General features: G+C 35.7%; 3 pseudogenes; all 3 read right to left on the reverse strand.

The window, feature by feature from the left end:
• Positions 1-517: 517 nt before the first annotated feature.
• On the reverse strand, positions 518-1,170 carry LOC120208512 (annotated as a pseudogene).
• A 201-nt stretch (positions 1,171-1,371) lies between these two features.
• LOC120208513 lies at positions 1,372-3,960 on the reverse strand (annotated as a pseudogene).
• Positions 3,961-5,636: 1,676 nt separating this feature from the next.
• LOC120208514 lies at positions 5,637-7,258 on the reverse strand (annotated as a pseudogene).
• Between the last annotated feature and the right edge of the window lie 6,975 nt (positions 7,259-14,233).

Raw genomic sequence — 14,233 nt, forward strand, 5'->3', positions numbered from 1 at the left:
ATGAGGCATAAACTGAAAGAAGCCATCATTGATCCTGCAGCTTATTTTGGCTAAGAAACAAAGTCGAAGGTTAGGGCATTTAGGGGTTCCTCTCAGAACTTAATCTGATTTTCATCACCGACATTCTTTTTGCAGCTTCCCATGCCTTAACATCAGGCTCCTCTAGTAATTGAGCCCCTTTTACAAAGAAACTATTCTCTTTCTCTTCTCTTCAGGCTCGCATGCTATCCACAAAACCCATGTCTCGGATCACATCAGCTCTTCACTTGATTTCCCCATAAATTGATTCTTCTGCTCTTTCCAATAAACATGCACTAAGAAGAGAGTTGATAATGTCGTCTCCTTGCATTTGAGCTTCACTAAATCTATCAAATTCGTTCAGTAGCCCTTCATAAAACCAATATTCCACCAATGTCTTTGTGGGAATATGTAATCCGGGATACAAACAACAGTACAGGAGGCAACATTTCATTGTGGAAGACAAATTATCATAACTGAATTTTAAAAACGGATATACCTCCTTTTCCATTTAGGTAACGTCGATCGCTTCAACTTTTCGATTGCGTATCTCCATTCCCCAGGTGTTCTCTTGCGAGCCATGGCACGACCGATCGTAATTAGTGCAAGAGGCAGTCCATCGCACTCTTTGGCTACATGTTCAGCTAGTTCGGAATATCTGGATGGCTGTTGAGGGTTTCATCTCCAACCTTGTCCTTGGAACAATTCCAAGCCTCTTCTGATTTAAGACACTCCAGTTCCAAGTTCTTTTGAGCTTCCATTCGCCACAAACCTCCAATGATCGAGTAGTGAAAATAAGTTTGGAACCATTTTCTTGCTTGGTTTTGGAATCCCAACTTTGTTCAAATCCACCTCATAGATCATCCAAATAATACAAACAAATCTTTGTGGCGCAAGACTCCATAGATATCTTCAGCTTTTGGTCAACTTCTAGTTTTCCAAGATTCACCGAAAACCCAATTCTCCACCAATCCTGTCTTGAATCTTATCAACATTGTAATCTTTAGACACCAGCGACCAGATTACAATGTCGAAACCCTGTGGTGTGGTGCTGAACTTGTTGTTGATTTGGGTCAAGAGTGTTGTCTTTCCAACGCCTCCTATGCCGTAGAGGCCAATGATCCCACATCGTTGTCCATGATACAGCTCCATACCTTGTCGATGGTGGATTCAAGAGCAACTGTCCGATCCTCAGGTCTTATACAACTGAAGCTGCTGGCTGAGTCTCTGCTACCCTATCAAAAACCTTTACTCATGTGATCCTTATGTCTTGAAGCATTTTGGCCACCTTTTTCCCAAACTTGTAGGTAGACAGGCAATTCTTGGAGAGGCAACCGCCGAGACACAAGTTATTTATTGTTGAGGGCCATCTGCAATCAGGTTTTCCGCCTCTGTTATCATAGTTTCTGCTTTCGAAAGCCATAGCTGAACTTGATCGAGTCGCTTCAGTTGTCGCTGTTCCGCCAGATCAACCTCCGTTGCACATCATTCTTTTTACCCTCAGCTCTGCAAGAGCATCAGCCAAAGCCGGAAGAGTTTCTTTAAGCTTGCACACGTAATTAGCCCGTCCAACAATGCAATCCCAACCACGAATGAGGATATTTTCGAAACTACATTGTACCGAGAAGCAATTCCATGACTCTGGTAAATACTTGGGGACTTCAAAATCAAACTTGACTTCCTGGTGAGAGGATCTGGAATTTGATGATCGAGAAGAAAACAAGCAGTGAAATTGAACAGACACAAAAACAATCTAGAGATTGATTTTGTTAGGAGGGAAAGGGGAAACAAAAAACAAGAAAGAAGAAATCAAAGCTCACAAAGAAATGCTCCAAAAATAAAGGATGCGCTTTGGTTGGGAGTTGAGTACTGAGTAATTTGTGTTATGAGATTACTGCAAAATGCAGAGAAAACCCTTCCACTAAAAGCAAATATGGGACAAGGATAATGGGAATTTGTAATTGTGCTCTAGTAGTGGATTGGTAAAAAAAAGGAATTCCTTTAGAAATCATAACTCTTTTGGTAGTGATTGGTCTGTGCATGGGCCCATACGTTTCTCTTGCCATGATAGCAAAGACGACTAAGGAAAAAAACAAAGTCTTGGCACTCTACTTTTTCGAGATGTCTTGAAGCATAGTTGATTGGCAATTTTCTAAACAAAAGGGATCCACTCGGTAGAAACGGATACATTTGCTCTCACACTGTCCTTGAAGCTTCAATAATTACGTTTGATTACAATGAGCAGGGAGTCTCAGTTACTTGCAATAATAGGGGGGGGGATAGATGAAAATCACTTTGAAGGTAGTTTCACTGCTTGGTCCTGTTTCGATCCTGACATCACAACCATCTCCTAATATGTAATATTATTAGCGAATGTTAATGAAGGCAAATTGGTGAAATAATAGCGAATATGCATATTAATAGAGACGATGCGTATATGCCTTGCTATAACTTTGAGCCGCTAATATTTTGGGTAAATTTCGCGTTTGTACTTAAACTATTAATTTTGGTTTCTTTTACTACCTAAACTTTCAATCTGTTAAAACCATATCTAAAGTTTAGTTTCTGTTTCATTTAGTACCCAGTTCAAAATTTAACATTAAATTTTAAAAAAATTAAAAGTTTAGGAACTAAAATAGATCAAAACTGATAGTTTAGATACTAAACGCGTTAAGTTTTTAACGGCGATGTACTAAAATGAAATGAAAACTAAACGTTAGGTATGATTTTGAAAAAATTAAAAGTGTAAGTCCTAAATAGACTAAAACTTATAGTTTAAATACTAAATACGTAGTTTACCCTTTTTTAAATGTGCCACCAATATTGACTAAACAAAAAGGCGATGATTTTATTAAAAAAAGCTTTAGACTAAATTATGATAGCCGTTTTAATCGTTTGAGATTATGTGATAAGATTTTATTATATCTCAATTAATAAGTTAACGTTTAACTCAGACTGTCATTAATCTTTTATTGGAAAAATGGAAAATGACAAGTGTATAACATAATGCATAGTCTTCCTTTAACCTAGTGACAACATTTTCGGGTCCGGCTCGACCGGGGTCTTAACGGCTTTTCGTTCTGTCTCCTTCTCATGCTCTTCTTTCTTACGCAACGCGATGAAATGTGTATCCAACTACTTGGCTGCCGACAGCCATGTGAAAACGATGATCAAAAGTATGCCTCCGAAGTATGGGGTTGAGTTTACAAGTGATCCAAAGGTCCAGATCATAAACTGCTGAATCAAAGCACCCCTGATTTCCCTATTGGATTGCATACGACATCAATGGCAGCCTTCCCTTTAACCTAGTGACATCATCGAGTAAGTTATATTGTAAATTATCGAGAAGTTCGACAAAAGATTCGGAGTTTCGGGTAAATATTCCTAACCTTGGTGTACTCGTCTAAAGGAATATAGGCCATTTCTTTGCATCGCATGGATCAAACAAACTGTACTTTGCACTCTTGCTGAAAATGTTCTGCATGGCACCAACGTATACAGCTGCAAGAAGAGGGGTCATGCCGAATTTCACAAGGCGAGTGGATCGCTGAATAGAATCAACGAAAAGAAACCGACTCCGGTAAGAAGCAGGACAGTGGGTGTGATTCTTGCGGCGAATCCCCATCCGTATTTGTCAAATATGAATTGACTTAGTAGCATCATAGTGAATGTTGCTATTCTTTTTCCAGTTGAGAAGTCACCCATGAAAGAGGAGTATTCATTCGGACTCGGAAACTGCGATATCGAGGGAGAATTGATAAGTTAACAAGCCTGTTAAGATCTCTTCCTCTTGAAATAGAATCTTACCAGTGCTTTGAGCTTCAATTTCCAGGTAACTTCGACGAGGTTGATGCTAATACAGTATGCAACCACCAAAGTGGCAAGATCTCTAATGTAAGGTGATGATACCAATAATTTCGTGCTCTCCATTGTTCCAATTTTAGGTTTACTCTGCAAAAAGATTGACAACATAAGTTCACTCGAATGCATATGCTATATAAGCACGGAGAACTTCCGATTTGAGCTATGCACGGAATCGGAAGAAGGGTAACCGGTGCAAGGATCAGTTAAAAAATACAATGGCATGGAATGGAACATAAAAACAGAACTGCCAAATAATAAGTAGCATTCGAAATCTGGTTAGCGGACTATAACCTAAGAATCGAAGAAAACCATCACTAGAGCAAGAACAACAAGTATTGGTGCATTCTATCACAATGAAGAGAAATAAAAAGCTCTAACAAGCACTCGAACAAACCATCTATTTAGATATTTCCATCAGAACATTTCCACGTCCCAAGAAATTAAGTATCACAAAATCCGCTGCACCGGTCATCATTGGTGAAGCAGAAAGTACCTTTAGTGATGCAGTTTCTAATGTCGGCAACGATCGGGACCGGCTTAACTTCGTTCTGAGCAGCCGTAACAGTCAGAGTGGCTGCAGTAAAAAGAAATACAGCCATTGCAACCAAGAGTAAAGCAAGCTTGTTGGATTCCATGTCTTATAGCAATTAGCTGATTAGATTACGTGGGACGATTCAAGGAAAACTATTTTTTTTGCCAGAGATTTTCCTCTGAAATGTGTCTTCAGTTTCAATTTTTGTTTCAAGAATTTGATATCGTTTCACTTCTAAACAAGTGGTGTACGTCTGATTTGGGACAGACCAGGTAACTATTTAAATTTATGGGGCAAAACATCCCAAAAATAGTTTAGAGGACAATTCGGTACAAATTAACTCGAATTTGATAAGAACTTAATCAAGTGTGTTTTCATGTTTTTTAGACCATTAAAAAAATATGGGGATAATTATTTATTTAGGTATTTTTATTTTGATTTCCCCTCTATTTTCTATTATTAATTATATTTTGTCCCTTTGATGTTAATATTGGTGTTGTTTAATCGTTGCCGCAAATAATTATTTGTTCATAACTTTTATTTTTTAGATTATTTATTATTTTTCTAAAAATAATTCCATGATCTTACTTTATGAATGAATGAATTTCTCCATATTTCAAAAAAAAAGTTACTAGATTTTTGTTTGACTCAATTTTACTAAATTACTCGAACATACTATTCATTATTATTAAGAATGTTATAAAGATAATATAAATATTAAATAAAAGGGTAAATTATCTATTTGTTCACCCGTGTATTACTTAATTTCTATTTTGGTCATTCAACTATTATTTTTTTTCAAAATCATACTTAATATTATGTTTTGGTTCAATTTTGGCCACTTACCGTTAAAAAAACTTAAAGATGATGCTGACACGACATTACCTTGTGGTAACATGTCAGCATCACTGTTATTTTTTTAAAAGTAGGTGATCAAAACAAAACTAAAATGAATATTAAGTATGATTTTGGGGAAAAAATAGTTGGTTAACGAGAAGAAAAAAGTAACAGGTGGGTGACCATATAAAGAGTTTATCCTAAATAAAAACAGGGATGAGACGATTTAAGGAAAAATATTTTTGTTTCAAAAATTTGACATTGTTTCACTTCAATAAACATGTGCTAGGAAAGAGAGGAGAGAAGCATTTCGAGTGGCTTCATTCTCCCATTCTAGCTGTTCCCACCAGTCTTTTTCTCCCTTAATGATGATCTGATTCCCTTTGCACTGTCAGAGTTGAGAGGAAGCTTCTTCAGTTTAGGACAATTGACTATTTGAATACGTTTCAGACATGGAGGACAGGGCATCCCAGTATATGCTTCATTTCTGGTAGTCCCCATAGAAGAAGTGTTTCAAACATGGAATAAGAATTATGGGTATTTGTCTTTTCTTTATTGTTCTTTAGTAGTGGATTGGTAAGAAAAGAGGAATCTTTCTTTAAAAATTGCAACTCGTTCGGTAGTGATTGTCCTGATTTTACAAAAAAACTCTGCTCTTTCTCTTCAACCTCGCATGCTGTCCACAAACCCATGTCACGGATCACATCATGCATCTTCACACGTTCTTCTCCACCTCTTTCCAATAAACAGGCACTAAGAAGAGAGTTGACAATGTAGTCTCCTTGCATTTGAGAATCACTAATTCTATCAAATTCATTCAACAACCCTTCACAAAACCAATACTCCACTAATCTCATTTTGGGAATATTATAATCTTCAGGATACAGACAACAGTATAGGAGGCAACATTTCATTGTGGGATCTAGATAATCATATCTGAATTTTAAAAGCGGAAATACCTCATTTTCCATTTTGGGTAACGCCGATCGCTTCAACTTCTCAATTGCATATTTCCATTCCCCAGGTGTTGTCTTGCAAGCCATGGCACGGCCGATCGTAATCAGTGCAAGAGGCAGTCCACCACACTCTTTAATTTTATGTCGAGCTTCCATTTCGCCACAAACCTCTTTTAATCGAGTGGTGAAAATTAGTTTGGAACCATTTTCTTGGGTTGGTTTTGGAATCCCAACTTTGTTCAAATCCACCCTCTCCCATAGATCATCCAATAATACAACAAATCTCTTTTGGCGCAAGACTCCATAGATATCTTCAGCTTTTTGGTCAACACTTCTATTTTTCCAAGATTCATCCGAAAACCCAATTTTCCCACCAATCCTGTCTTGAATCTTTTCAACATTGTAATCTTTAGACACCAGCGACCAGATTACAATGTCGAAACCCTGTGGTGTGGTGCTGAACTTGTTGTTGATTGGGTCAAGAGTGTTGTCTTTCCAACGCCTCCTATACCGTAGAGGCCAATGATCCCCACATCGTTGTCCATGATACAGCTCCATACCTTGTCGACGGTGGATTCAAGAGCAACTGTCCGATCCTCAGGTCTTACTACAACTGAAGCTGCTGGCTGAGTCTCTGCTACCCTATCAAAAACTCCTTTACTCATGTGATCCCTTATGTCTTGAAGCATTTTGGTCACCTTTTCCCAAACTTGTAGCTAGACAGGCAATTCCTGGAAACGCAGCCACCAAGACACAAGTTATTTATTTGTTGAGGGCCATCTGCAATCAAATTTTCCGCTTCTGTTATCATAGTTTTCGCTTTTGAAAGCCATAGCCGAACTTGCTCGAGTCGCTTCAGTTGTCGCTGTTCAGCCAGATCAACCTCCCGTTGCACGTCATTCTTTTGTACTCTCAACTCTTCAAGAGCAGCAGACAAAGCCAGAAGAGTTTCTTTAAGCTTGCACACGTAATTAGCGTGTCCAACAGTGGAATCCCAGGCACGAATGAGGATATTCTCGAAACTAAATTGTATGGAGAAGCAATTGCCCATGATTCTGGTAAATACTTGGGGCCTTCAAAATCAAACTAGATTTACCAGTGAGAAGATCTGGAACTTGAAGACTGGTTTTTGGTTTTGGTTTGGAAGTTGGTGAGTAGGCACAGGATTTGTGTTATAGATTACTGCAAAATGCAGAGAAAACCCTTAAACAACAATGGGTAATTTGTCCTTTTTCAATTATGTTTAGGTAGATCGGAAAGAAACGAGGAGTCTTCCTTTGCATCGAGCTGGTACTGATTGATTTGTGCATGGCCTATGACAATGACATGATACCAAGACGACTTTGAAAAAATCATGCAGAGTTGACAAGCACCGCTAGAAACAAGAGCTATTTGATTGAGAATAAAACAGTAAATCACTCACACTTTCCTTGAAGTTGCGTGAAGGGATTTAATATCTTTGAATCAGGGTTTCAAATTAAAAATTTGTAGGACTTTTCCACTAAATTACATTCCTTTGAAGCCCTTCAACAATGATGGGTATTTGTCTATTTTCAATAAGGAAAACAGGAATCTTTGCCTGCAACTAGTTGGTACTGATTCGTTTGTACATGGCACATGTATTTATTTAGGAAAATGATAGGATGACGACTTAGTAAATTTCTTACGATATATATTATATATGTGTGTGTGTGTGTGTGTGAGAGAGAGAGAGAGAGAAATTTATTGTAAAAGTTAGAAGTCATCTTCCTATCATTTTCGTGGAGGTATGGAGGTGAGTCGAGGTAAAGTTAAGGTTGCAACGACGTTTGGTGGTGTCGGTGCTACTGTGTCCGGTTCCGATTTTCCACTGCTTCTACGGATGGACGAAGACCGGCCGAACATTGATTTTTCATGGCGATCAAAGAATAAACAGATGGTGATAATAAACGATATATTCTGTCCCCACCCTTCTCCCACTGTTGAACAGAGAAGGTGGACGACTTGATCTTAATAAAATACAATTGGATTCGAGTCCAAATGACACTGAATCTCATACTGTGAAATATTATTCTTTTAGAATAAAAGTATAATTATACTCGATTCGAGCTTAACTCCACTCGACTCGAACTTAAAAATGTTTGCAAGTTGCAAATCCGACATTTCAACCTCGTCTTCCTCGTGCTGTTATTAATGCGAGTCTCTACGTGGAAGACATGGATGCACGGCAGCTCCCTGAGCTCACCATTGTCTGCAGCAAATACAATTCAATTGGCATTAGGATGTATGGAATCCTCAATTTTTTTTAAAAAAAGGTAATTAAATTATTGAATCTCTTTTATACTCAATTGAATTTTTAAACCAATACATTAAATCAAATAACTTTTGAATCGTAAATTGAATCAATCACATATTTTGATCAATTTAACCATGAACGCTCAATAATTTTCTACGAATAACAATACTTTCTTTTAACCATTGAGATCACGTGATTAGTTTAAAAGAAACATTAAATTTAATAATCAATGCTTGTGAAACTAATGAATTAATGAAATTTCAAAATATAAACTTAATTGGGAGAAAAAATAGGGATTTATTTGGCAAATTTTTAGAAAATCGCTCTTAAATTAAAAAATACCACATTAACAACTTTTTCTTGAGTATTAACCAAAATAGCACCCATTCTGATAAAAAAAGGAGGTGCATTTCAAGAAACACACCTTTGTTTAGGTGAACCGAAAGCGCGCATTTTTCAGGAGAAATATTGACATGACACCATGTGGGAAGACACATTACAAGGAGCATGCCTGGATATTTAAAAAATTAAAAAACAAAACTATAGGGATCAACAATGTAATTTAATACATATTAGCTACATGAGTTGAAGATCCTAAAGGTATTATAGATCTAATTAATCACATTTAATAAATAATACATTTATATGTCAATAAAATATTTTTAATTTGTGTTACTTAATTTTTTTGAACTCATAATTAAAAATAAGTATTTAAATATATTAACATATAAAAAATATCCAATCTTAACTGATATAAACCTTAATAATAAATATTAACCTAATGAAATTTAACAATAATGTAGAAGTGGATTCATTAGATATATAAATAAAAAAGTTAAGTGATACACTTTTTAGCTTTTATTTTACAGTGTCAAAAAATATAACCTAGACACTCCAATATGACTATATAAACTAAAGCATTAAGCTCTTCAATTCATGAAACTAATATGTATTAAATTATGCTATTGGTCCTTATAGTTTTATTTCTTAAAATTTTTTAAAGTATATTTTTTTAAATATACTTCTAGGGAAGGCTCCTTCCCAAACGTGCCTTTGATGTGGTAAGAAAATCCTTGGAAGGCGCGCCCTTGCAATGCGCCTTCCCATGTGGCGATATGTCAACATTTTCCATGGAAAACGCGCAGTGGATTTGTTGAATATTTTCAACATTGTAATCTCTAGACACCAACGCCCAAATTATAATGTCGAAACCCTCAAGTGTGGTGCTGAATTTGTTGTTGATTTGGGTTAAAAGTGTTGTCTTTTCAACACCTCCAATGCCGTAGAGGCCAATGATACCCACATCTTTGTCCATGATACTGCTCCATAGCTTGTGGATTCAAGAGCAATTGGCAGCTCCTCAGGTCTTACTACAACTGAAGGAGCAGGCTGAGTCTCTGCTACCTTCTCAAAAACTTCTGTACTCATGTGATCCCTTATGTCCTGAAGCATTTTGGTCACCTTTTTCCCAAACTTTTAGGTAAACAGACAATACTTGGAGAGGCAGCCGTCGAGACACAAGTTATTTATTTGTTGAGGGCCATCTGCAATCAAATTTTCCGCCTCTGTTATCATAGTTTCGGCTTTTGAAAGCCATAGCTGAACTTGATCAAGTGCTTAAGTTGTCGCTGTTCTGCCAGATCAACCTCCCGTTGCACGTCATTCTTTTGTACCCTCAGCTCTTCAAGAGCAGCAGTCAAAGCCGGAAGAGTTTGTTTAATCTTGCACACGTAATCAGCATGCCCGACAGTGCAATCCCAACCATGAATGAGGATATTCTCGAAACTAATTGTACAGAGAAGCAATTTTCCATGGCCCAAGACAATGACCTGATACTTCAAAAAATCATGCAGAGTTGACAAGCACTGCTAGAAACAAGAGCTATTTGATTGAGAATAAAACAGTAAATCACTCTCACACCTTCCTTGAAGTTGCGTGAAGGGATTTGATATCTTTGAATCAGGGTTTCAAATTAATAATTTGTAGGAATTTTCCACTAAATTTACATTCCTTTGAAGCCCTTCAACAATGATGGGTATTGTCTATTTCAATAAGGAAAACAGGAATCTTTGCCTGCAACTAGTTGGTAGTTGGTACTGATTCGTTTGTACATGACATATGTATTTATTTATGAAAATGATAGGTATACGACTTAGTAAAAGTTTTATGATAATATGATATATACATATCATAACAGTTTTACTAAGTTGTATACCTATAATTTTCATAGAGGTATGGAGGTGAGCCGAGGAAAAGGTAAGGTTGCAACGACGTTGTTGCTGGTGTCGTGCTACTGTTTGCCACGGGCCAAACAAGTGTAGTATTGGATCCGACGTGCTATGATAGTTGTGTGTCCGGTTGCTATTTGCCACCGCTTCTACGGATGGACGAAGACCGAGCGAACATTGATTTTTCATGGCGCTCAAAGTAAAGGACTCCGATGAACGGTGGAAGAACTGAAACAAGAAGAGGAAGGAGAAACATAAAGTGAAATTACATAAGTTAACTAAACAAAAGACTAAGAGAAAAGTCAACTAGACTTCTTTCATTCATTAAAATCAAACCCATCAGATACAAGACTAACATTAGATATTTATAATCAAAGTCCAATCACTTCACAATGATTTTAAAAAGAAAGGGTATTTCACTTAATTAAATTATTGATAAGATGAAATTATACTCATGATGATATCATACATGTCATGCAACAATGATTAAATAGATGATATAAAAAACATAGTCAAAGCAAATGTAAATATATAATTTAGAAAAATGTTAAAAATTAATTATGTTTGAATTTGGCTAAAAATATGTGTATTCTAAAAAGTTAAAAATAATATACTAATGCCCCTAATACTAGCTCGTTTAATAATTTGACGAAGAAAAAAAATAAACTTATCGTATTACATTTAATATATATATATATATATAACGAAAGATTAACAACAAAAGTTAGATTATATTAAAATATATATATATATGATTTAAAAATGTGCATCACATGAAGCCCACTCAATGAAACATAAAACCTTTTATATATATATATATATATATATATATAGATTTAAAAATGTGCATCACGTGAAGCCCACTCAATGAAAAAAAACCTTATATATATATATATATATATATATATATATATATATATATATATATATATATACTTACATGCATATTGAAGAAAAAAAAACGTGACATGTGGCATAATAAAGACCCATACGATGTATATATATTAAACACACAGGCTTTAAACGAACAAATAAATGGCTAACACCTAGCAAGCAACCCACCAATCACGCAGGAAATAAAATATGGCATAAATGAATACATATACATGCATGGAAAAAAATAACATAGTGACCAAAATGAAAGGATAGGCAAATCTAAGGTTAAAACTATAAACTAGGCAAAATTAGGTCATTAAACGTTAATAATCATATTTTTGGCACCAAAATTGAAATAAATTCGTAAACAGTTGTGGGATTAAAATAAAATTTCGAAAATAGCATGTCAAATATACAAACAAGTAAAAACTTAAATTGACTAAGCCTAAGGACTAAAATAAAAGGCACATAAACTTAGAGGCTGCGATCAGAAACTTGGAGGAACTCGGTTTAAGGACCAAAATGTAACGACTCGAAAATTGATGGATTTCTCATGCGGTTTACCCCTCTCCCTCAAACACGGGTTGCCCTAACCCCAAAACGCTACTGTTTTGGCAATGATATATGTATGGTATTTCGGGTAAAAAATGAGCGACCACCATGGCCTCTTACTACCTATGGGGCTCCAACGAGGAGCCGAGATGCTTTAAACCCATATCTTTAAAACCCGAAACCCTGATCACCATTTGATGTTACCGCTCAAATCAGGAGCTCTCTCGGCTTTAAAATCAATTCAGAACCCCCACCATGCACAAATCCTGAATTTAAATGACACTCAAGCCGCCCTTTATGGGTTTTCAACTTGAGACCTTATTTGGTTTCAAGATGTCCTTTATGAATTTTTATCTCGAATCCCCTTTTTTATTTATTTTTTTCTTTTTTCTTTTTTTTTCTTTTTTCTTCTTTCTTCAGGAGAAGTATTTTTAACAGCATCAGAGTTCACTGGGTTAGGTAATTTTGGTCCATCTATCTCAGTAAGAATCAAAGCTCCTTCAAAAAAGGTTTTCTTCACAACATAAGGTCCCTCTCAGTTTGGCATCCGCTTTCCTCGTAAATCTTTTTGAATGGGTAGGATCCTTCTAAGCACCAGATCTCCCTCGCAAAACTCTTGGGGGGTAAACTTTCTTATCTTGTGCTTGTATTATGCGCTTTTGGTACATCTGACCATGACGAATAGCTTTCAACCTCTTTTCTTCGATCAAATTCAATTGGTCTTATTTGGCTTGTACCCATTCTACCTCATTTAATTTTACCTCTGACAAAACCCGTAGTGAGGGGATCTCTACCTCAATAGGTAACACAACTTCCATCCCATAGGCTAAAGAAAACGGAGTTTCCCCAGTTGACGTCTGTACCAAAGTTCGATAAGCAAATAGAGCAAATGGTAACTTCTCATGCTAGTTTTTATAAGTCTCAGTCATTTTCTCTATAAGCTTCTTGATGTTCTTATTAGCTCCCTCTACTGCCCCATTCATCTTTGGGCGATAAGTAGTGGAATTATAATGCTTTATCTTGAACTGCTCACAAACTGATTCCATCATCTTATTGTTTAGGTTCAAGGCATTATCAGAGATGATTCTTTCTAGTAAACCATAACAACAAATGATTTCCTTCTTAAGAACTTGTAGACTGTTGTTTCGAGTATAGAATATCGAGCTTGAAGTGGAGTACCACAGTACCAAAATACGACTTATTTTAGTCATCAATTTCAATTTAGTTATCGATTTAAAAAAACTCGAGTTCAATTATCAATTGAAAATAAAACGTCAAAGCACCAATTTAAGAAAAGTTGTAAACTTCAAGTACCAATCTGTATAATATACCCATTGTTTATCCTAAGAGTTAATTGCATCATATCCATAAACTATAACTTTTATTTTAAATTGGTCCTTGAACTTTTAAATATTAAAAATTTCATCCCAAACTATGTATCTTATTTTAAATTACTCCTTAAACTATTTAATATTTCAATTTCATCCCTAAAATACAACCTTCATTCTAAATGATCCCCAAGCTTTTTAAACATCCCAATTTCATCCAAATATGTAATTAGTTTCAACCATAATTTAACATAATTTTTTTTTCGAACATACAATAGTATAACTTGGATCAACAATTTTAGTAACAAGGGATGTAAATAGTATATGTATGGTTTGGGATGAAATTAAAATTGTCAAAAAGTTTGGGATCAATTTAGAAAGAAGGTAATAGTTTAGGGATGAAAAATGAATTTTCAAAAGTTTAAGGACTAATTTAGAATCAGTCATACTTTATGGGTAAAATTGAGATATTTAAAAGTTTAAGGACCAATTTAAAATAAGAGTCATACTTTGAAGATATATGATGTAATTAACTCTTATCTTAACCCCAATTCCCCGGAGTCTAAAGCCAGGAGGTAAGACACTGAGTTTAAATCCGGTTCACTACGACATAAACGACATCGTTTAGACGAGTGAACGCGCAAAAATTCGCCTTTAATTTTGTCTTCTTCGATCAGCCAGCGCTCTCCAAAACCAACCGAAAACTTTCATTTTTATTTTTTTCCTCAATTCGAAAAGCATAATTTTATATGTAATCTTTACATTCT

This window comes from Hibiscus syriacus, unplaced genomic scaffold (genome assembly GCF_006381635.1).
Source record: "Hibiscus syriacus cultivar Baekdansim isolate YM2019G1 unplaced genomic scaffold, ASM638163v2 tig00016571_pilon, whole genome shotgun sequence".
Lineage (NCBI taxonomy): Eukaryota > Viridiplantae > Streptophyta > Magnoliopsida > Malvales > Malvaceae > Hibiscus > Hibiscus syriacus.